This window comes from Ranitomeya variabilis, chromosome 2 (assembly GCF_051348905.1).
Source record: "Ranitomeya variabilis isolate aRanVar5 chromosome 2, aRanVar5.hap1, whole genome shotgun sequence".
NCBI lineage: Eukaryota > Metazoa > Chordata > Amphibia > Anura > Dendrobatidae > Ranitomeya > Ranitomeya variabilis.
Genome location: NC_135233.1, coordinates 1,002,949,332 through 1,002,971,576, shown reverse-complemented (window position 1 = coordinate 1,002,971,576; position 22,245 = coordinate 1,002,949,332). Strand labels below are relative to the sequence as shown.

At 41.8% G+C, this 22,245-nt stretch overlaps 1 long non-coding RNA gene across 2 annotated transcripts in view; it reads right to left on the bottom strand.

Annotated features, from left to right (window-relative positions):
• LOC143808490 (uncharacterized) overlaps positions 1-22,245 on the bottom strand; it is a 97,337-nt gene that overhangs the window by 54,520 nt on the left and 20,572 nt on the right. The window contains exon 5 of one of the 2 annotated variants that reach the window (XR_013221969.1): positions 2,756-3,149. The exons of the other annotated variant lie outside the window; for it this stretch is intronic. This is a non-coding gene — a long non-coding RNA (uncharacterized LOC143808490). Of the gene's footprint in view, positions 1-2,755; positions 3,150-22,245 lie in introns of those variants that run through there. 2 annotated transcript variants of the gene reach the window in all.

The following is a 22,245-nucleotide window of genomic DNA, read 5'->3' as shown; positions in this document are numbered from 1 at the left end:
TCATGAACCAATGTGCCTGTGTGCTAGCACATATGATCCGTTATCCACACGGACCTCAAGTCAGCATGGAAAAACATTGCAGCATGGATCCAGTCACATCCACTGTTTGTAAACCAGTTCCATTTCCTTTTGCAATTGTGAATGGTCCACAAAGTTTAGAATTTAACCTAAGGCTGGGTCTACACGTTGATTTTGGCCACCACACAGTATGTGGGGCCAAGGAGGACTGTATACCGCTATTTCGTCACAGTATAGTGCAAGTGAATGAGGTCCCACTGTGGAGCACAAGATCCCAGGTAAGCAAATCACAAGAAATCCAAATGTGTCTGGCTCTTTGACACTTGCCTGTCACGGTATCTTGGGCGCTGCAATTTGACCAACCACACTTACTTACGCCATATAGTGATGTTTCAGCAACATTCAACCATTTTTATAGTGCAATATGTGTCTTAGGCCTAAAGGTACCTTCACACGAAACGACATTATAACGATATCGCTAGCAATCCGTGACGTTGCAGCGTCCTCGCTAGCGATATCGTTTCGTTTGACACGCAGCAGCGATCAGGATCCTGCTGTGATGTCGCTGGTCGCTGAATAAAGTCCAGAACTTTATTTGGTCGTCCGATCGCTGTGTATCGTTGTGTTTGAAAGCAAAAGCAACGATACCAGCGATATTTTACACTGGTAACCAGGGTAAACATCGGGTTACTAAGCGCAGGGCCGCGCTTAGTTACCCGATGTTTACCCTGGTTACTAGCGTAAAATGTAAAAAAAACAAACAGCACATACTCACATTGCGTCCCCTGCAGTCTGCTTCCTCCTCTGACTCAGCGCCGCAAAGTGAAAGTGAAAGCAGCACAGCGGTGACGTCACCGCTCTGCTCTCACTGTACGGCGCTCAGTCAGTCAGGAAGTGGACGCAGGGGGACGTGAATGTAAGTATGTGCTGTTTGTTTTTTTTAGATTTTACGCTGGTAACCAGGGTAAACATCGGGTTACTAAGCGCGGCCCTGCGCTTAGTTACCCGATGTTTACCCTGGTTACCAGGGGACCTCGGCATAGTTGATCGCTGGAGAGCGGTCTGTGTGACAGCTCTCCAGCGACCAAACAGCGACGCTGCAGCGATCGACATCGTTGTCGCTATCGCTGCAGCGTCGCTTCGTGTGAAGGTACCTTAAGTCACCATGTAGCATCAGCTTAAAGATTTGGAAACTCCTAAGTAGAAATGACCTAATATATCACAGTTAGGTCTCATTCACATATTCGCGTTTAAACATGGACATGAATAAATTATACCAATATCATCAGTGTTTTGGAACAGTATGTCATCAGTGTGTCTGCTTTTACCATTAGTGTGTCATCAGTATATCGTCCGTGTGTCCATTTTTGCAATCAGTGTGTCATCAGTGTTTTTCACGGAGAGATAAAAAAAATTTCACGTAGTGACAATGGACTGTGGGCCTACCCAATCCTTCGAACTAGGAGCACCATAAACTATCCCTGTCGCCAGGATTACCCCGGATGGTGGAGCCGTCATCTTGTTCCTTGTTATGCTCATATCTTAACCCTTATCTGTTCCCTCCCCTACCGAGGAAGGTGTGAAGCCGAAGTGTGTTGGAAAACTCAGAGGTGTAACAGGCAGGGATAAATGAAAACTACAATCATACAAATACACTCACAAAACAGCAGAGTGGGAAACAGGGGAGCAATATTAGGCATAAACCAATGGGAGAGAATAAGAATGAATATGCTAACCAACTCCAAGCAGCAATCTCCTGAAAAACTCTCCAACCAACTACTCCAAACACTGAACTTCTCCTTTAACTGCAAACCAGGAAGTAGAACCACTATCACTGGCAACTCCCAAGGGCCAATGGTGAGCATATAGACCAGAGGGGAATGGCCAAAACAGAACAGCTGAGACAATTCAGAATGGAAAGCTCCAGGAGATCAACTGAACTGATTAACCCTTACAATGACAGAGCAAGGAAAATCTGCATTGTTTAACAGGCTGTTGGACAGTTCTAATCAGCGCAGGAGTTCATGTAACCAGATGCCACTATCTTTGGGGCCCCTCTCTGTCACGGCATCCCTGTGAAAGAAAAATTAATTACAAAGCTTCTCCTATACTTTGAAATGTTAGAAATGTACAGCCCATGGAATGTACACTGATGTAATCTGTGTGCTGTACCTATTTTTCACAAACCCATACCCTTGCATTGACCCTTTTTATCCATGATACCGGAAAAAAAAAAGGACATGTCTCCTTGAGATCAAAGGGTAACACTAGTAAAAAAAGGCAAAGTATCACCTGAAGCTTCTGGGCCCTAAAACAAAGTGTACCTGTAAGCCCCTACAGATACGTGGCTGATGTGCTTGGTCACATCTCCTGCCAGAAGTTTTAGGACTTGTTCAACTGGTCATATTTTGTATCGATATTCCAATCCATCATATGCAATCATTCCATAGGAAAAGCTTCATATTAACTTGACATTATGAAAGGTTATAATAATAATAATCGTTATTTTTTATATAGCGCTAACATATTCCGCAGCGCTTTACAGTTTTGCACACATTATCATCACTGTCCCCGATGGGGCTCACAATCTAAATTCCCTATCAGTATGTCTTTGGAAAAGGTGTCATATAATCATGATTACAATTTTTTGGACCATTGCTGACCAAGATACCGTACTAATAAATAGTAATAATAAATGTGTAATTAAGGAAAAGCATTGGAAAGTGCTGCTGAGTGATAACCATGTAAAATATTCTTTAATTAAAGGAGGTGGAACGTGTGAGTATTCATGCCTCCCACACATCCCATGAGGATACATTTTCCTCAGTCGCTCAGATACTGGAAAGTCTGTTGAGCAATTATTTATTGTCCCTGCTGGCCGCTCCATCAGCACACACTGCCCAGCTGTTCCCCTTTTCTGAGTGCATCATGCATATGTTACTACTGTGCAACTTCAATGTTCAGGTCCCCAGTCCATCGCTCTTATATTGTTCTCGCCGTTAAGATAAAGCGTATCCAAGATAGAAGATCCCCAGCTTGTGTCTGCGCTAACTCTGACCTCTCCAGAGGATTACACATGGGGGCAGGGTAGGCATTGGCAATGTCCTGGTACTCTTCACTTTCAATGGAACCTACGAGACAAAACCCCAAACTTGACCATGAGGAAACAAATGAACCGGCTTCTGGTCAGAACTGATGATGGACGTGCAACGCATTTCTTGCAAGTAATTTAGGCTTCTCCAGATAAATCAAAGCATAAAATTACAATAAGTAAAATATGTGGATATAATGTAGGATAACCGACGCTTTGCTTGCACCTAGTTTGCACTTGCATTTAAGTTGCCATCATTTTGTTTGCGAGACATTGGAAAATATCTTTTGGATTTAAAGTCAAACTGTCCGTAGATTCATGGTGCGCCAAGCAGGAGCAGCATGAATCGGACACTGCGTTATTGCAGACATGTATGTTTTTCTTTGAGATAAACCACTTTTTAAAGCCAAACGGAGACTCTACATCTTGGATAACTAAATCGACGAAGGTCCTTGATTATTTCTCCCTTCAAGAGTTGCTGACCTTTAATTTTTCTGGCTACATTAGTAAAAAAAAAAATCACATGAAGTCAATATTTGCAAAGAACACATTGTCAAACCGTAATAAACCATTACGTTTTTAAGTGAGATATAAACATTACTGCCTAAAAGGTTTAGGCAGGTGTGGAAAAATTGCCACAAATTAAGAATGCTTCCAAAAGCAGAAGTTAATAGTTTATTTTTATCAATTGACAAAATACTAAAGTGAACGAACAAAAGAGAAATCTAAATCAGATCAATATTTGGTGTGACTGCCCATTGCCTTCAATACACCATCAAAGCACTAAGGGGCCTGACATTCCCTCTGATACAGTCCTGGGAATTAATTTGATTAAGTTGACAAGGGCTTAGTCATTATGTTATGGTACCCTGGATAATGTAGGTTCCTTCTTCTAAGGCACTGTCTTATGACCCTCTTGATATGGTTTCTAACACTCGAAGGTTACAGATACTATCTCCAAAATGCTTAAAGGTGTGACTGCAGACTTATGAATCCCCCAGGGTGCGCTGCGGAGATTCGCAGGTTTCAGACCCGGACCGGAGGGTATATATGAGTTATACATACTCCCGGGCAGTGGGGCAGCCTCACTTTCACACACTTGTATGGAGACAGGCTGCACCCTCTGGTCAGCCACACCCACTGTCCGGCAGGTCAACAGATGGGGCGTGGCCTCAGCTCAATAGAAGTGTATGGAGGGAGGCCACACCCACTGGTTGGGAGTATGCATAACTCATACATACCCTCCGGTCCAAGATCTGAAACTGGCGAATTCCTGCAATGCATAGTGCACGAGCGGGGGGATTCATAAGTCTTCAGTCACATAGAGTCACTGCAGACTTATTGATTTGGTCACGACAAACCCTTTAAAGACACTCCAGCCACAAATAATTTAGACCCCATGTTTCAGGTTTCTACTCCACACACATTCATATTAGACAGATGTGCAGCCTCAGTAGACCCAGTTTTTCACTGCCTTTCACTGGCCCCACTGCACAGCCCAATATGTACATAAACAGACTGTCCTTCCAGGCCAAGCTTCAGACCTACAGGAAATCCAGACTATTGTCCCTACTGGCCCAAAAGGATTATTTCCATCCTATGCATTGTCTGTAGGGCCTAACAACATTCTCCATGTATTCAAGCTCACCATTCTGGTTCCCCACCAGGCTGATTGTCTCTCAGCTCCCAACAGAGTTAATGACATTAGGCAATGGACCTCTTCGACCATCAGTGGTTAGGTGGATCACTAGCAGTCAATCACCTGCAGCTCATGATAGCTGATTTGTCCTTTACTCAAAAGTCAGTACTTGGTCCGACATGCAACCTCCCCCTACAATTCCTCACAGACCACTTAGTCACTACACGCCAACAGCGTAACGTTTTAATCATTCTCTGCCGATCCCACTGAGGGCCAAGTTGCCACAATGACCTAAGTTTTATGGCTGAGACCAATCTCCCGGTGGAGTTGAATACATGGAAATATGACATGTTGATATTTAAGTCTCATGCAGATAAACATGAGAATTGTATCACACAATACAGTGTGCTAAACAGAACTGTTTGTCTCCTCACAACATCAAAGTGCATCTTCCTTTACAGAGCCAAGTTTGGAAGTTTTCTTCTATCTCTGTGATAGGAGATAACTCCCAATCCATTGAGATACTGATTTCAGGGGGTTGTATATGTGTAAGGATGGTGGATTGTGCTGTCGAGTTCCTACCCCTGAAGACACCAATTGTATTATATGTATGTATTGTGTCGTGCATCTTTGTATATATTGTCATGTAATATGTTCCTGTGTGATGTTAGTAATGTATATTTTAGAATGTATAGTGTAAGGTATAGTATTATAGGACAGGTAGTGTAAGATGTAGATAGTTGATTGTAGAATATGAAGTGACAATAGGGTAAGAAGTAAAAGGGTGCCAAGCGGTGTCCAGCCCTTCAAGAAATACGCTTACAGAGGGGAGTGCCGAAGCGGGATCTCCAGCCCCGGTGTGGAGTGACCGTCGTTGTAGAGTGAGATGGTACATTTGAGAAACGAGATGATAAGTCAGACAGAACTACACGCAGTGAAAGACGGGGCCATGACGGGCCTCAGGAGATGCCTTAATTTGTTGCTCGAAAGTTGGCAAGAAAGCAGCATTGTCATGCTCTTGGGTTCAAACCCCTGAGCCTGTGTTTTGTGGTCTGCTTCTCAGTCTGCGGAGACACAGCAGACACACTTTTTCTCTGGGTGTTTGGGTTCTTTTATTCTGATTGCAGTTAGTTTAGTATAACAAAGCTGTTTTCATTTGTTTGCCCTATCACCTTTCGGTGCGGCTTTACACTTGGTCTTGGTTTTTTGTGAATAATCAACCATCTGCTGTAGCTTAAAGCCAGCCAGTGAAATTTCAGCTAGGGTTTATCTCCTTGGTGTTTCTGTTCTTTACTCTGCACCTACCTCCTTTTTCATTTTAGGAAGTAGGTTGCATATAATCTAACACTACCTATGTTATACTTTATTTTGTATTTAGTTGTTTACTTTACTCACGCTGGAATCTTTCCTTTTTTCAACACATTTTCCCTTTTGTAGGTAATTTACACTCTGCACTGCCCTCCAGTTCTTCAGGAGGAATGTGAAGTGCTCAATGGCATTTCAGGCAGCATAGGTCTGAGCTGACATCTTCTAGCCTGTAGCTAGGACGATCTCTGCTCACACAGGAATAATTAGGGACTGTAGGTGAGGATCTCTTGTCTGGCAGGGTCAGATGCAGTTTACAGTTAGATACCTATTTTCTCTAGTAAGCTGTGGATGTGAAAAGTCATCATGGCGTCAGGACAAGATGGGGACAAAGAGAAGGAAATGACTCAATAAGAGAAGGTGTCACCTATAAGGTACCTGGATATAAATGTTTACTTGTTGATCTGATACTCACTACGCCTCATCAGTACTCCGGTTCCTGTATGGCCTGCAGTATGATAAAGACTAATAACACAAGACAAAAATATCAGAATACTGGAAGTTGCTGTATAAATCAGATGACACTCATCAATACAAGTCTATGGGTGCGTGTATAACATCAGACTGCACTCAGATGTCATCCGAGTACAGTTCGACATTCCTGGACTCAGACAATGGAGACGATGGAGAAATTACGTTCTCCACCTTCTCCTCACCTGTGCTTCAATTCTCTCATCGATGAGAATCAGAGCACACTAAGGTGGCACTTCGATCCAACTCTGATTAGAGTTTGAGTGTAATTTACAAAATCGATCCGATTTTCTCACATGAGAGAATCAACACTGTTGTGTGCAAGCCCTAAAACTTCATCCCAATAGATTGTAAGGTTACAAGCAGGGCTCTCATTCCTCTTGGTATCTGTTGATCTATGTGTTTATTGTTATGTTGTAATGTCTATTGTCTGTACAAGTTCCCTCTAAAATATAAAGTGCTGCAGAATATGTTGGCGCTATAGAAATAAAATAATTATTATCTTCATAAAAGGCTTCATTCAGACGTATTTTATAAGTATGCAAAAAAAATAGTACCGGCATCATCAGTGTTTGGTCCATGGGTCTGTTTTTATCATCTTTGTGTCATTAGTGATTTTTGCAGATGGATAAATAAATAAATTACAAAGCTTCTCCTATACATTGTTAAACATGGACAGCACATGGATGACACACGGGTTCCATCTGTGTGCTGTATGTGCTTTCCACGAACCCATAGACTTGTATTGGCACTTTTCATTCATCCTGTCAGAAATAAACGGACATTTCTCCTTGAGTTTTGCACAGACATATGGTCCACGAAAAAAGAATGACATGTGAACAACCCCATAGACTATAATGGGTATGTATTGTATCCTTGAAAAACGTGGATAGACCACGTACGTGCAACACTGACATCTGAATGAAGCCTAATACTTAAATTTGGTAATTCTGTAAAGTACCTGAAAGTCCTGCCTCAACAACTCCACAACCTTTGACTTCTTTCTACTGAATGCTTCCAACTCCCACTCAACTAGGCACCGCACACTGATTCTGAACTCCCACCTTCAAGCAAACACTCTTATAACCTTCAGATCCTCCCTAACTCCTACATTCCTGCTGGCAGCAAGTCAAAACATTCTCATTATTCCAACCCAGTAGAAGTATTTTTACCAGCATCCCACCATCCGTAAGCACTTTACAAACTGATCGCTAATCAGGCTGGATTACAACTTCCACCTTTTGTTTCATTGTCTTTGACTCCTGGGTAATGGAATCTTCTGCAATTATCCAGACTTCCTAGTGTACAGAATGGACATGTGCACAGTTTTATATCCATCGCCTGTAGAGGCATAAGCATTGTTACACCGTGGCACGTGTACTCCGTATCTACATGTAGGCTTAAAGATGTGCACACGTCCGGATTTCTTGCAGAAATTTCCTGAAGAAAACCGGAAATTTTCTGCATGAAATCCGCATTTTTTTTTTTGCGTTTTTTTTTGCGTTTTTTTCGCGTTTTTTAAGCATTCTGCAAGCGTAATTAGCTTGCAGAATGCTAAAGTTTTCCAAGCGATCTGTAGCATCGCTTGGAAAACTGACTAACAGGTTGGTCACACTTGTCAAACATAGCGTTTGACAAGTGTGACCATCTTTTTACTATAGATGCTGCCTATGCAGCATCTATAGTAAAAGATAGAATGTTTAAAAATAATAAAAAAAATAAAAAAATGGTTATACTCACCTGCAGGCATCCGTTCCTATAGATGCCGGTGTGGTTCAGGACCTTCCATGATGTCGCGGTCTCGACCAATCACAAGACCGTGACGTCATCGCAGGTCCTTCACCGCACACCTGCTATAGAAACCGAAGCGGCAGCATGCAGCGGAGAGGCGGGAAGACATTGAAGGTGAGTATAGGACTATTTTTTATTTTAATTCTTTTTTTTTGACCAATTATATGGTGCCCAGTGCGTGGAGGAGAGTCTCCTCTCCTCCACCCTGGGTACCAACCACACATAATCTGCTTACTTCCCGCATGGTGGGCACAGCCCCGTGTGGGAAGTAAGCAGATCAATGCACTCCTAGGTGTGCGGAATCCCCTGCAATTCCGCATTTTAATGAACATGTTGCTTTTTTTCCGCGATACGATTTTTTCGCGGAAAAAAAGGCTACATTTGCACAAAAAATGCGGAATACACTGAAAATAATGGGAGGCATATGTTAGCGTTTTTTTCGCGTTTTTATAGCGAAAAAACGCGAAAAAAAACTGAACGTGTGCACATGGCCAAAGTCCTAAGGGGATATCCTGTATTCTGTGCACCATTTGCTTTATTTTTGTTTGTATTTCCACCAAATCATGTCTACATGTGCACATAAATATATCTCTGAGCAAAGTGTTATGGAAAATGCATGTATTTTTCTAAATCACCTCTCATGTTCTACTCATAAATGGATAGCATCAAGACACATGTAATATTTGACTAGGACTGTATATATATAACACTGTTGCAAAATTAGGCAACCTTGAAAATATATTACTGTTTTGGGTATAAAGCTTATATGCAGATTTATGTGCTTTAGGGCGCAATCAGACGGCCGTATAACACTGACGATTATCGCATCTCAATGCTCGGACTGGCTGGCAGCTCTCCCTACCCAAGCGTGACAGCATGTATTTCTATGCAGCTATCAAGCTCGAGTCAGGAGAGCTGTCGGCCAGTCTGTGCAATACGATGTGTTAGTTGTCCATGTTATACGGCCGTCTGACTGCTCCCCAATGTTTATAAACTATAAACAAATTCATCAAGATCGGTGTTGTTTATACCAGTCTTGAATAGGAGGCATGCTGGAGTCAGACACTCCTGATACAATGAGAAGAGCACACCTCTTAATGAATCAGAAGCATTCGAGAAGTGGGGACTAGAGTAAGATTTGTGGCGTAACGATCATGCCGCTCATCATGAATTTAACTAGTGGAGGTTGCCGCAACCCTGCACTACCCAAACTCATACCCACTTTGTCAGAGGTGCTGCTCAAAAATGGTGTGAGAATGTTAAGTCACCACATTCTTGTACCACCTTTTTGTGACTTTTCAAAGCTTTTCATGCCAGAATTCTGAAGTAAAAGTTTTGATGAATCCAGCTCAAGGGTGATCGTCTAATCCCTCAGTCATATTTTTCTCCCCTCTCTCTCCTCCTTGCTTCTTATTAACCTACTGTAAAGGCTGAATTAGAGCAGACGAGTATTATTCACATATTATATACAGTATATCCTCATATATATTTTTTAGATCTTTTATCTCACAGTGAATCACAGACTGCACAACCATGTCAGTGTACCTATTTTGTTATATTGCAACCTGTGTTTAAATATTTTTGTAATCTGATTTGTGTGTCATGCATCAGCACTATATAGTCTGAGTTTAGGAAGCGAGAAAAATATAGTGTGACAGCGTCACTGGTGCTGTATGTGAGGGGCGATATGTGTCACGAAGATTACTTGTTTCCGTGATGTGAAACCCATTCATTTCTCCCCAGCATGCTATGTGGGTTAACCAGCAATTACAAGGGTTGGGTTTTTAGTGAGTAGGTGAGAGATGGGCGGGACGTCTACTCACCATATCTCTACCTCAAGGGTGTGGCTGGGGAAGTCATATGTGCATCCTCTGTTTTTTCTCTTTGGTATGTGTTTGGAGAGGAAGGCCTCCAGACGGTAGCTCCAGGTGGGGCTGAAGACTTGTGGTGTCCTCTGCATTTATGGAATCAAATAACTCAAAATTGGCATGTGCATATGTATTCACCCCTTTTGTGAGGAAGCCCCTAGAAATTTATGGTACACCATTAACCAAACACCATGAGACCAAGGAGATCTCCAAACAAGTCAGGGACCAAGTTTTTGAGTAGTACAAGTCAGGGTTGGATTATAAAAAAAATATCCCAATCTCTGATGATCCCACAGAGCACCATCAAATCCATCATCAAATGGAAAGAACAACAAACCTACCAAGAGAGACCCGCCCACCAAAACTCTCAGCCCGGGCAAGGAAAGCATTAATCAGCAAGGCAGCACAGAAACCAAAGGTAACCCTAAAGGAGCTGCAGAGACTGTAGTATATGTCTGTACGACCAAAATAAGCCGTACACTCCATAGAGGTGGCCTTTATGGAAGAGTAGACAGAAAAATGCCTTTACTTACACACAAGAATTGTAAGTGTCATTTTGACTTTGCCAAAAAAAATATGTGAGACTCCATAAATGTATGGAAGAAGGTGCTATGGGCAAATGAGACCACATTTTGTGGTCACCACAGTAAACACTATGACTTACGTCAAACCAACACAGCTCATCACCCCAATAACACCATCCCCACAGTGAAACATGATGGTGAATCATGTTGTGGGGATGTTTTTCAGCAGCAGGGAAAGGGAAATGTTTAGAGTCAGGGGGGATGGGAATGGATGGTGCAAAATACAGGGATATTCTTGAGCAAAACATGTTTCAGTCTGTCTGTGATTTGAGACTGGAATAGAGGTTCACCTTCCAACAAGACATTGACCCAATGTATACTGCTAAAGCAACACTCAATTGTTTTAATGGGAAACATGTAAATTTTTGGAGTGGCCTAGTCAAAGCCCAAACCTTAATTCAATTGAGAATCTGTGGTCAGACTCAGACTTGAAAATTGCTGTTCACCAGAGGAAACCATCTAACTTTTAGCAGCTGGAGCAGTTTTTACTTGAGGAAGTGGCAAAAATCCCAGTGGCAAGATGTGGAAAGCTAATTGAGACATATTCAAAACAACTTGCCACTATAATTGCTGCAAAAGGAGACTCTACAAAACACTGATTTTATGAAGACACCAATTGCGTCAAAGTGCAGGAATAATAAACACAGTGATGTCACAGTAACAGTATATGGATAATAAACACAGGCATGTCGCAATACCGGGATAATACCCATAGTGATGTCAAAGAACAGGGGTAATAAGCACAGTGATGTCATAGTACATGGATAATGAACATAGAGTACTGATTTTAGTGGAGTGAATAGTTACATACACTGAAGTTTTTAGTTATTTTGTCCTATTTGTTGTTTGCTTCAGTTGTAGACATGCTCTTTACATGTCCTGATGCAAACCCTAAAAAAAACAGTTAAATTCCAGGGTGTAAGATAGGAAAATGCCAAAAATGCAAAGGGTGTGAATACTTTCGCAAGCCACTATAGGTTAAAGCACTGAGTGAAGAGATGGTGAGAGGGTCATGTTTCATAGGGAATGCCAACTGAGCTCAGAGTCTGCAGCTTCACATGTAGGTGTATTCTAGGTAAACAGATCATCTGAACAATATTTTCTACATGACAATAAATGAGAGAATCATTCAAAGGTGTTCACAAAAAGCATACCATATGAAAACATACACGTGTAGGAGTGGTGGGGCTGATGGATTGCTCCCTGACACTCTAAAGGGTTAAATGTATTAGATGTTTATGTATGTTATAAAACGATGACAACCACTGGGGCTGCAGTCAGCTTAGAAGGGGTTAACTGTAATGGCCGACACAGCTTGGGAGAGGGAACTGAGCCTTAGTGTCAAGGACAGGTAGAGACAGGGTCAATGAATGCTGAGCAGTGTCAAGTGACAGGCAAGGACAGGGCTGCTAGGGACAGCGTGAGCCCAGATCTTTGGGGCAGTGGATTGTCTCTGCATGAGTAGGAAAGATGACAACTCGTTGGGCCTTATACTATATATCTAAGTACTGTAAATACTGCTATTCACCAAGTAAAAGTTTGGTTGTTTTCATGAACCGTACTTTGGTACCATGGGTAGAACACCCTTAGCCGGGATACCCGCAGTGCGGAACTCCATACCTTTTAACTCCTTAATGACCGCCAATGCGCCTTTTAACGGCAGAAGTTAAGGTTACTTATTCCTCAGCACCGCTTTTTAATGGCCCTGAGAAATAAGTGTATAACACCCCCCAGCATCAGAAATTCTACAGGGTTTTGGAACTGTTTGGTAGAAATAAAACTCGTCGTGTTTGGAGGAGACAGAATGCTGAGTTGCTTCCAAAGATCACCATACCTACAGTGAAGCATGGGGGTGGCAACATCATGCTTTGGGGCTGTTTCTGTGCAATGGGACCAGGACGACTCACCTATGTACATGAAAGAATGAATGGGGCCATGTATCGTGAGATTTTGGGTACAAATCTCCTTCCATCAGCAAGGGCATTGAAGATGAAACATGGATGGGTAATTGAGCATGGTAATGATCCCGATCACACCACCAGGGCAACGAAGAGGTGGCTTCGTAAGAAGCATATGAAGGTCCTGGAGTGGCCTAGCCAGTTTCCAGATCTCAACCCCATAGAAAAACTTTGAAGGGAGTTGAAAGTCCATGTTGCCCAGCGACAGGCCCAAAACATCACTGCTCTAGTGGAGATCTGCATGGAGGAATGGGCCAACATACCACCAACAGTGTGTGCCAACCTTGTGAAGACTTACAGAAAACGTTTGACCTCTCATTGCCAACAAAGGATATATAACAAAATATTGAGATGAACTTTTGTTAATGACCAAATACTTATTTTCCACCATAATTTGCAAAATAAATCTTACCAAATCAGACAAGGTGATTTTCTGCATTTGTTTTCTCAATTTTGACTCTCTTAGTTGTGGTCTACCTATGATGTCAATTACAGGCCTCTCTAATCTTTTTAAGTGGGAGAATTTGCACAATTGGTGGCTGACTAAATACTTTTTTTCCCACTGCATGGCAGCAGTGGCTCAGTATTGGGGTATCAGCAGGATGAGGAGTTTGTGCAGGTTAGGAAAAGTCTCATTGGGGACAGTGCTGAAAATGTGAGAAGTGAAGTCTTTGTTGCATTCTCTGCAGCCGAGTCCTGGCTGGGATAAGTTATCATGTTGGTCTGGTCCAGATGGAAAAGACGTGAAAAATTAACCACTCCATCAGAAAGAACGTCAGCAGTAAGTCATTATCTGTAACTGTGCTGTGATCTCTTATATGTTCTGTAGGGCTGGTATTTACCACTGACCATATGGCAGTAATATCAATATTGGTCTTTATATAGAGATTATTTTCAGTCACAGCGTGGTCATCCATTGAGGTTCTCCTACAACCTCTATAAGGGCCCATACTCACATTCGAGAAACTCGGATGAGTCTCGCACTTAAATACCCGGCACTGCACCCGGCATTCGGGAGCGGAGCGTGCGGCTGCATGTATTGCTATGCGGCCGCACGCTCCGATCTGAGTGCCGGGTGCAATGCTGGGTATTGACATGCGAGACTCATCCGAGTTTTTTGCATGTGAGTATGAGCCCTAAGGCCGGTGTCACACTTGCGTGTACAATACGAGAAACTTGCATCAATACCCGACACTGCCGCCGGCACTCGGGACCGGAGTGTGCGGCTGCATGTATTTCTATGAAGCTAAACGCTCCGGACCGGACCACCGGCGGCAGTGCAAGGTATTGATGCGCAAGTTTCTCGCATTGCACAAGCAAGTGTGACACCGGCCTTAGGGTGCATCACCCAGTTATAATCAAGGTTACCTGGTTAGGGGCCCACTGAAAAGTTTCGACCCCCTGAACCAAAACCCTAGCTACGCCACTGCTGCCAATCCAGCTTTCTGCCATGTTAGGCCTCATTCAGACCTCCGTGTTGCATGTACGTGTTATGTCCGTTTTTTCACAGTTACCACACTTACCCTTTTTAGTCTATGGTGCTGTTCACATCTATATTTTTCACGGACCATTTGTCTGTGCAAAACAGATGGAAACATGTCCGTTTTTTCTGGTATCACAGTTGACAAGGGCCAATACAAGTCTATAGAATTATGAAAAACATGTACAGCACACGGATGGCGTCAGTGTACAGTCAGTGTGCGGCCCGTGTTTAGTATTGCAGAATACAGGGGAAGCTTTGTCATTTATTTCTTTCTTTATCCATCTGTAAAAAACACTTAATGTCACACTGATGGTAAAAACGGACAGACTGATGACAGTGGTAACATTTTTTCACGTATGTGTGAACAAGGCCTTAGATGTATGAATTTCTTCAGCCATTGTAAACGCAATAAAATGAATATTTGTACTGGTAAAGCCGGTCATAAATATCATCTCTCTGCCCAGCTCTGTTACTGTAAGGTCCGTTCATGAAGGTGGATCCACAGCGCATTACGGTAGCAGATGTACCAAATCTTATCCGCATGCTGCGTACAAAAGAAAATCAGAGCGGAAACTGACGTGTGCAGTTTTAAGTGTGCTGCAGATTTTCAGAGCGGATTTCTCCCTTTGCAAATTATAAGTGAAGTCTTTAACAAACCTGAGGCTACGTTCCCACAATGACTGCATTTTTTCACATATTAGCAAAATTAGGTTCCTTGTTTCTTCTTCGTTGCGTTTTTTAGTGCGTTTTTTCCCATGCGTTTTTATTGCGTTTATGATGCTGCGGTTTTTGCCTCTTTTGGTGTGTCATCTTTATTTTTTATACTTCCTGTTATTTGACTTTGACTTTATTGATACAGTCATGTGCAAACGACATTCCTTTTTTAGTGCTTTCCGCCGATCATGCGTTTTTTACCTGCGGGTTTTCCACATCTAATGAGTACCCGCACGAGAAATTGACATGTTGTGGATTTCATACCTGCACCGCAGATCAGTTTACACTCTATAAAAAAAAGCACAGTGAGCAGGAGATTTCTATAAATCCCATCCACTTTGCTGTAACGCTGCATTTTTGATCCAATAAAAATACACAGCAACAAAAACTCTACAAAAATTCATCGTGGGAACGCGACATAAATGTGTCAGATCTATCACTTTTCCTGGAGGAAGTAACAGGTTCCAATTTGCTTCCCTTTTTTGTGTGTCTCACAGATCTGTTGCTTGGGGATAAACTGGAATAAAGACCTTTCGAGGGTCTTTTATTGACTTGGAAATTACCGGTAGTACACCTCTACAGTAAAAAAAAACAACGAAATAACTAAGATGAACCTGAGAAAAAAAATCAGTCTGTTTCTCTGGGATAGTAACACACGGATGTGTGTATCTATCCCCATAGGTAATTTTTGTAAATGTATGTATACTCCTCTGAGCAGGTCACCATCTTGCGTGGAAGGGGTTAAAATGAGCTGAGACAGGCTTAAAAGACATATTTCTTTAAGACTTATGAGCGCTCATTAACTTTCAGGTAATTATAAATTATATAATCTCAGTTCCTCCCTACTCTGAGCAGATTTGCAGCAAGGAATTCACTGGGATTATTATCTTTGGTCTCAGACAGTTTTCCACATCTGTCAAGTGAGAGACTCCTTCAGGATCAGATTTGAAGTGTTTCCTCACTGGTGTTTAAGACATTGAGTAAACCTGTGAGAGATTATAGGAAACTGTCAGCAGTATGTATTAGCGGCTTACTGAATATAACTGCGTTTCTAAGAAAGTCAGTGGAGAGCAAAGCCCCTCCATTATAATCACTGCAGATATTATTCAGTATTTAGGCAGCCCTAGTATTCTCTGCTGCTTGGACAAAGAAACCTCTGACATGGGTCCTGTCACCGCTGTGGCCCAGGATCTAATTGCCATGTCAACGTAATCTGAAGCAAATTAACCTTAAGTACAGTTGCGGCCAAAAGCCTGACACACATTTTAGTATTCACATTTAGATCTTTTAGTCCGATGTTTCTATAGTTACTGAGGTACAATTATCAGCATTTCATACGTTTTTATACTTTCATTGACAAATACATCAAGTTTATGCAAAGACTCACTATTTACAGTGTTGAGTGGACCATAAAGACCCCAATATACATTTCATGGTTTTCAACTGAGTGATACTTCAGCATATCGTTTGGCCAACAGCCAGACCTCAATACACAGGAGAACTTGTTCAGCCAAGCACTCCTATGTTCTGTATAAGAAAGTCACCAGGCGACAAGTCAGCCAGTTGTTTATCTCTCGGAGAACAATGCGATCGCCAGTATGAAATCAACAATGATGAATGGACATCTCCAGTTGGCTAGCACCTCCATAAACATTAGATTGTTTGTGGGACCCATCAACATCGACGGGTTTGGCTGACATTACTCCAATGTGCATGAGGGCCTTTGCTTTTCAAGACTTCTGCAATTTACTCTGGCGTACTGGATATCAGCACCAAATCAGTGCTTGGAGTTTATCACAATTTTTTTGCTTTTGTTTGTCAACCTCGGTTGGTTCTCAATAGGATTGAGATCTGGAGGCTTTCCTGGCCACAGACTCAAAATTTCAATGTTTTGTTCACCAAGCCACTTATCACTTTTGGCTTGTGACATGGTGCTCCATCATGCTGGTAAAGGAATTGTTCTTCAAAATGATTTTTCCAGATGTCGCAAACAGTCTGAAAGTAGTTTCATCATGTGTGGGGTTGCTTTTCATCCAAGAAATGCCTAAGAATACTGCCATGAGTAGAGAGATTGAATCTACACATCCTCCAAGAGTAACTTCTCCCAACGATCCAGGAGCAATTTGGTGATGCACTATAGATGTTCCAGTATTCAGTCCATCTTCCATTTCCGTCTTCTTCTGCACCATGATAGCCTGGGTTAGCGGTGGCTTCAGATCAATGCAACATCGGTAGTTGGACATTTGGCTCATAGCCCAATGTTTTGCAGAACCACTTCTAAAGGTCTGTGTAGATACTCTATGCCTTAGGCTGCCATCACACTAGCAGTATTTGGTCAGTATTTTACATCAGTATCTGTAAGCCAAAACCTGGAGTGGAACAATTAGAGGAAAAGTATAATAGAAACATATGCAGCACTTCTGGATTTATCACCCACTCCTGGTTTTGGCTTACAAATACTGATGTAAAATACTGACCAAATACTGATCGTGTGACTGCAGCCTTAGGCTTGATATCTAATTTTACTTGCAGTACGGAACTGACCACTAAACACCATTATTTGAATCTGACCAGACCACATGGGCAACACGATGAAGATGCCTTCACAAGGGAACATCATATTAGTCCTACTCTTAGAATCATAGTATAGGGTGGCAAAATGTTTGGCAGCTGGACCATCTAGTATTTATTCTATGCACACTAACTGCTCGGTGTTACATTGATTTGGTGGTAGAACCAGTGATACGGTCATTTCTCCAAAGTGTTCAATAATCATTTGTTCAATACAACAAAGTCAGGCCACATGTTGCATGTGTTACTGTGAGCAGCCTATGTGGTCTTTACATGCTTTGGCTTTCAACATCTCCAAACTTGTCTCTCATCAAGCACATTTGGGATATCATTGGCCGACAATTACAAAAGGAGCTGCCAGCAGTGAATCTTGTTGATTTGTGTGCCCAAGTGCATTCAGCGTGGCAGAATATTTCTCAGACAACCATTAATAACCACATTGACAGCATCCACAGGTGTGTAAGTACATGTACAGTATATTATTCTTCATTCTTAATAAAAGTAAATGTTCTGAAAAATTTGTTTCCATTTTTTCATCATTTTCATATCATTAATATGTCTACCAGTCGTGTAAGTTTCAGCATAAATTAATGAACACATAATTTTGTGATTGCTGACAGGGTGCAGTACTAAAGCAAGACTAAAACATTCTGCCGGGAACATACTTTATCCTTAGTAGATGCTTAAATATCAAAGATATGTTTCTGTGTTCATTGTCTTCAGATTTCTACCTGGGCATTCTAGAGGAAAACATCTGTTTGCAAGTTTCTGTACAAAATTTGTTAAGCCTTTCTTATAAAGGCATATGATGTTCTACCCGTTAATATTGAAATAGGGAATTTCCAGAAAGTAAAAAAAAAAATTGAGGTTTTTTTTTCTTTATGAGCTGTTTATTTGAGAACAGTGAAGCATAGCACGTGCAAGCAGTTTGTCAGGAGGAAATGCTAACAGTAAAGTAGTAGATCTTATTTAAAAAAACAACTGATACAATCTCATTAAACCGTTGCTGCCATTCACATTACTAATCAACCTCAACTGTAACTAAAGGATCATAAATTGAAATTGGCCACATATAGCATCATCAAAGTGATGAGTAGAACAAAACAATTATTTTTTAAAATATTAAGGAAAGTGCAGGAATAATTATTTGTAGACTTTGTTGTCTCATATAATCAAATGCGTAAAATTACTAATTGCTTGTAAAAGCAAGCAAGATTGCAATTTACCTTTTAAAAATGCTCTCTGGGATTTTAAGTTCAGTAGTGTACTCCTCATTGTCTAGGTTACCATCCACTGCTGCAGTCTATCAGAGGTGGTTGATCTCCTAGGCTACAACCGTGAACTAGTATAAGGTGGGTAAAGGCGGTAGTCATGGGCGATGGGCTGTTGTATTCCCACACCCTGGCACCCCACAAGTAAATAGTGTCCTGTTTCCCTTGTGCTGTGGGTGTACACCATAGGTTTGGCTGGTAGCCTCCGTTGTCTCCATGATCCCGGATCCAGGAACAGACGCACATTGAACAGGAGACACTTGATCAGTTTGATTTACTCCATCTTAGTCATAACACAGTACGATGTTACATTCACGTTTCTTTCAGCCTGAGTTATCCTAGTCTTATACTCGAGTCATTAAAGGGAACCTGTCACCTGAATTTGGCGGGACCAGTTTTGGGTCATACGGGCGGGGTTTTCGGGTGTTTGATTCACCCTTTCCTTACCCGCTGGCTGCAATATTGGATTGAAGTTCATTCTCTGTCCTCCGGAGTACACGCCAGCGCAAGGCAATATTGCAGGGTGAATCAAACCCCTGAAAACCCCGCCCATATGACCCAAAACTGGTCCCGCCAAATTCCTTTAAGTTTTCCCAGTTTTCTGTGGCAAAATTAGGGGGGTCGGCTTATACTCGGGTCGGCTTATACTCGAGTATATACGGAACTCTATCCTGCTGCACAGTTGTCATGGATTCCGACCCACCTTTCTGATACGGTTCCCCGTCCAGCTTTCCCTTCTAGAAAGTGATAAAGGCCTGTACCTAATTCAGGCCGTAGGCCCTGGATGTCCCAGGGAGCTCCGTTATAGTTTACGGCGGCCGCCTGCATGCTGGCGAAAGTTAATACTCTCTTGTGCTTTTCAGCCCTCTGGCCTTGGGCTATGCTTATCACACCTATCTCATCTTCTTATCGCCCTAAAGCAGGAAGTGTTTCCCATTTTTAGCTAACCCTGTCCCTCCCATCTTGGGGAGGATCCCAAACACTTTAACTGTCCCTGTACTTCTTGATTCTATTGTGCCCTTCACTGCACTTTCCCATTCCTTATCTACATCTACCACTTTAACCTATTCCTATACCTATGTCCTAACTTTTTACCCTAATACTTTTCCTATGTTTGATACATTAACACTTTATGAGTTCACATTACTAGTAATTAAAACATTCTCTGAAATTCTATGAAAAAAGGATTAACCTGAAAAAAAGTCAAAACTCCAAAATTACGTATTTTTGGTCGCCGCGACATTGCACTAAAATGCAATAACGGGCGATCAAAAGATCGTATCTGCACCAAAATGGTATCATTAAAAATGTCAGCTCGGCTTGGAAAAAGTAAGTCTTCACGCAACCACAGATCATGAAAAATGGAGACGCTACGGGTATTAGAACGTGGAGCAATTTTTTTTTTAGCAAAGTTTGGAATTTTTTTTCACCACTTAGATAAAAAAAGAACCTAGACATGTTTGGTGTCTATGAACTCGTAATAACCTGGAGAATCATAATGGCAGGTCAGATTTAGCATTTATTGAACCGAGCAAAAAATCCAAACAAAAAACAAGTGTGGGATTGCACTTTTCTTGCAATTTCAGCGCACTTGGAATTTTTTTCCCATTTTCTAGTACACAACATGGTAAAATCAATGGTGTAGTTCAAAAGTACAACTCGTCCCGCAAAAAAATAAGCCCTCACATGGCCATATTGATGGAAAAATTCAAAAGTTATGGCTCTGGGAAGGAGGGGAGCGAAAAACGAAAACGCAAAACCGAAAAAGCTCCGGTCATGAAGAGGTTAATATTTTATTAGTTTGAAAAGTTGTACGGATGGGAATACCAATGGTTTTCATTTTTTTACTATTAAGAAAATAAAGTTCTGAAAAACTTGGATGAATATACTGTGTATACGTAAAGATATGTACATGTTTTCTATAATTTTCATTTTTTTTAGATAATTAAAAAAAATATGTATTATCTATAATTTTTATATTTAATATATATTTGTCATTGTTTTCTCCATTTCCTATTAGTCCTATGACCACTTATACAATACACTACAATATTATAATATTGCGGCATATTGTAAAATGACCTTTCTCATAGCTAGCTAGGTCAGATAACAACAGCTGCTACTAACCAGCTGAATCTAAGGGGTTGAGCTGCTGCAATTGAGGCTAGCTCCTATAGCAGCAGTTAGACGCAGAGGGGGCTGGCTGTGTAATACAGCCAGCACCCACACTGTAAGGAGCAGGTGCAGCTCCTGAACACACTCCATACCAGCACTGGTCATATGGCCAAGAGGGCCCCTACTCATTGGTTCACCAGGTGCTGTCCTTGGCCATGAACAACATAAGGTCACCACTACTCAGTTTCTTAACAAGACAACCTTCTTTTTTAAGGAACCCCTTCCAACAATCAGCTGATCAGTGCAAGTCTGGCTCCAATGGAAACTGCAGCCTACCACCAATCCCACAGACCTGGAGCCGCCCTTGTATGTAATATTACATGGTGCTTCGTCTACCGAATGGGCCCCTATATTATATATATATATATATATATATATATATATATATATGGTAGAGCAGGGGATCTCCATCCATCATATATATTTAGGTGCCATTTTTGGGATCACCCTTTTAAATCTTTCAAAATAAAACCCTCTCCCTTGGCTGTAATTTGTTGACGTCACGTCAACAGCGCTGCAGCCAGTATGATATTTTGGTGCCCTTTTTGAGAGAACCCCTTTATAGTGTTTCTCAACATGCAGAAAACCCCTCTATCCCGCCTGCAGATTATTGGCGCTGCTCCTGGTGCCCGCTGGTGGTAGCAGCATTATTGGCTAGTGCAGCAGCCAATCAGTGAGCTCAGTAGCTTTGCCCGTGTAGATAGACCGCCTCACTTCGAGCTGCTGAGCTTCGTTATTGGATGCAGCGCTGCTGACATTACAGCCAATACCAGACACCGGAGGCAGAGCCAGAGACTCAGCACTGGACCTGGGGACCGTGAGAGAGGCTTTTTTTTTCCAATGGAAATCTTCACTCAGTATTTTCTGGAAGTTAGCAAACCTTTTAAGGAGTTTCTTCTACCACTTCTGAAGTTTTGTTTTTAGAACAATTATCCTAGAAAGACACATAATGATATGTGAAGTCACACAAATTGGGGATGGGAGTAATCCCAGAAACAATTGTAAGTAAACTTTTTTTTTTCTTCGTAACTTGGCAGCGATTTACTACAGGATTGTATTCCCTTTAACTACCGTTGTTGTTGTCATAGCAAAATTCTTGTTCCTGGCAAAGTTATTTTGTCTGTAACAAGCTGGCATGGCCCGATGCAAAGAGGGAGAACTGGTCTGAGAACACATTTCCCATTGTGTCTAGGTCGTATATACAGCCATTACCGTCTTTTCAGCCAGTTTGTCCTTTTTCTCATCA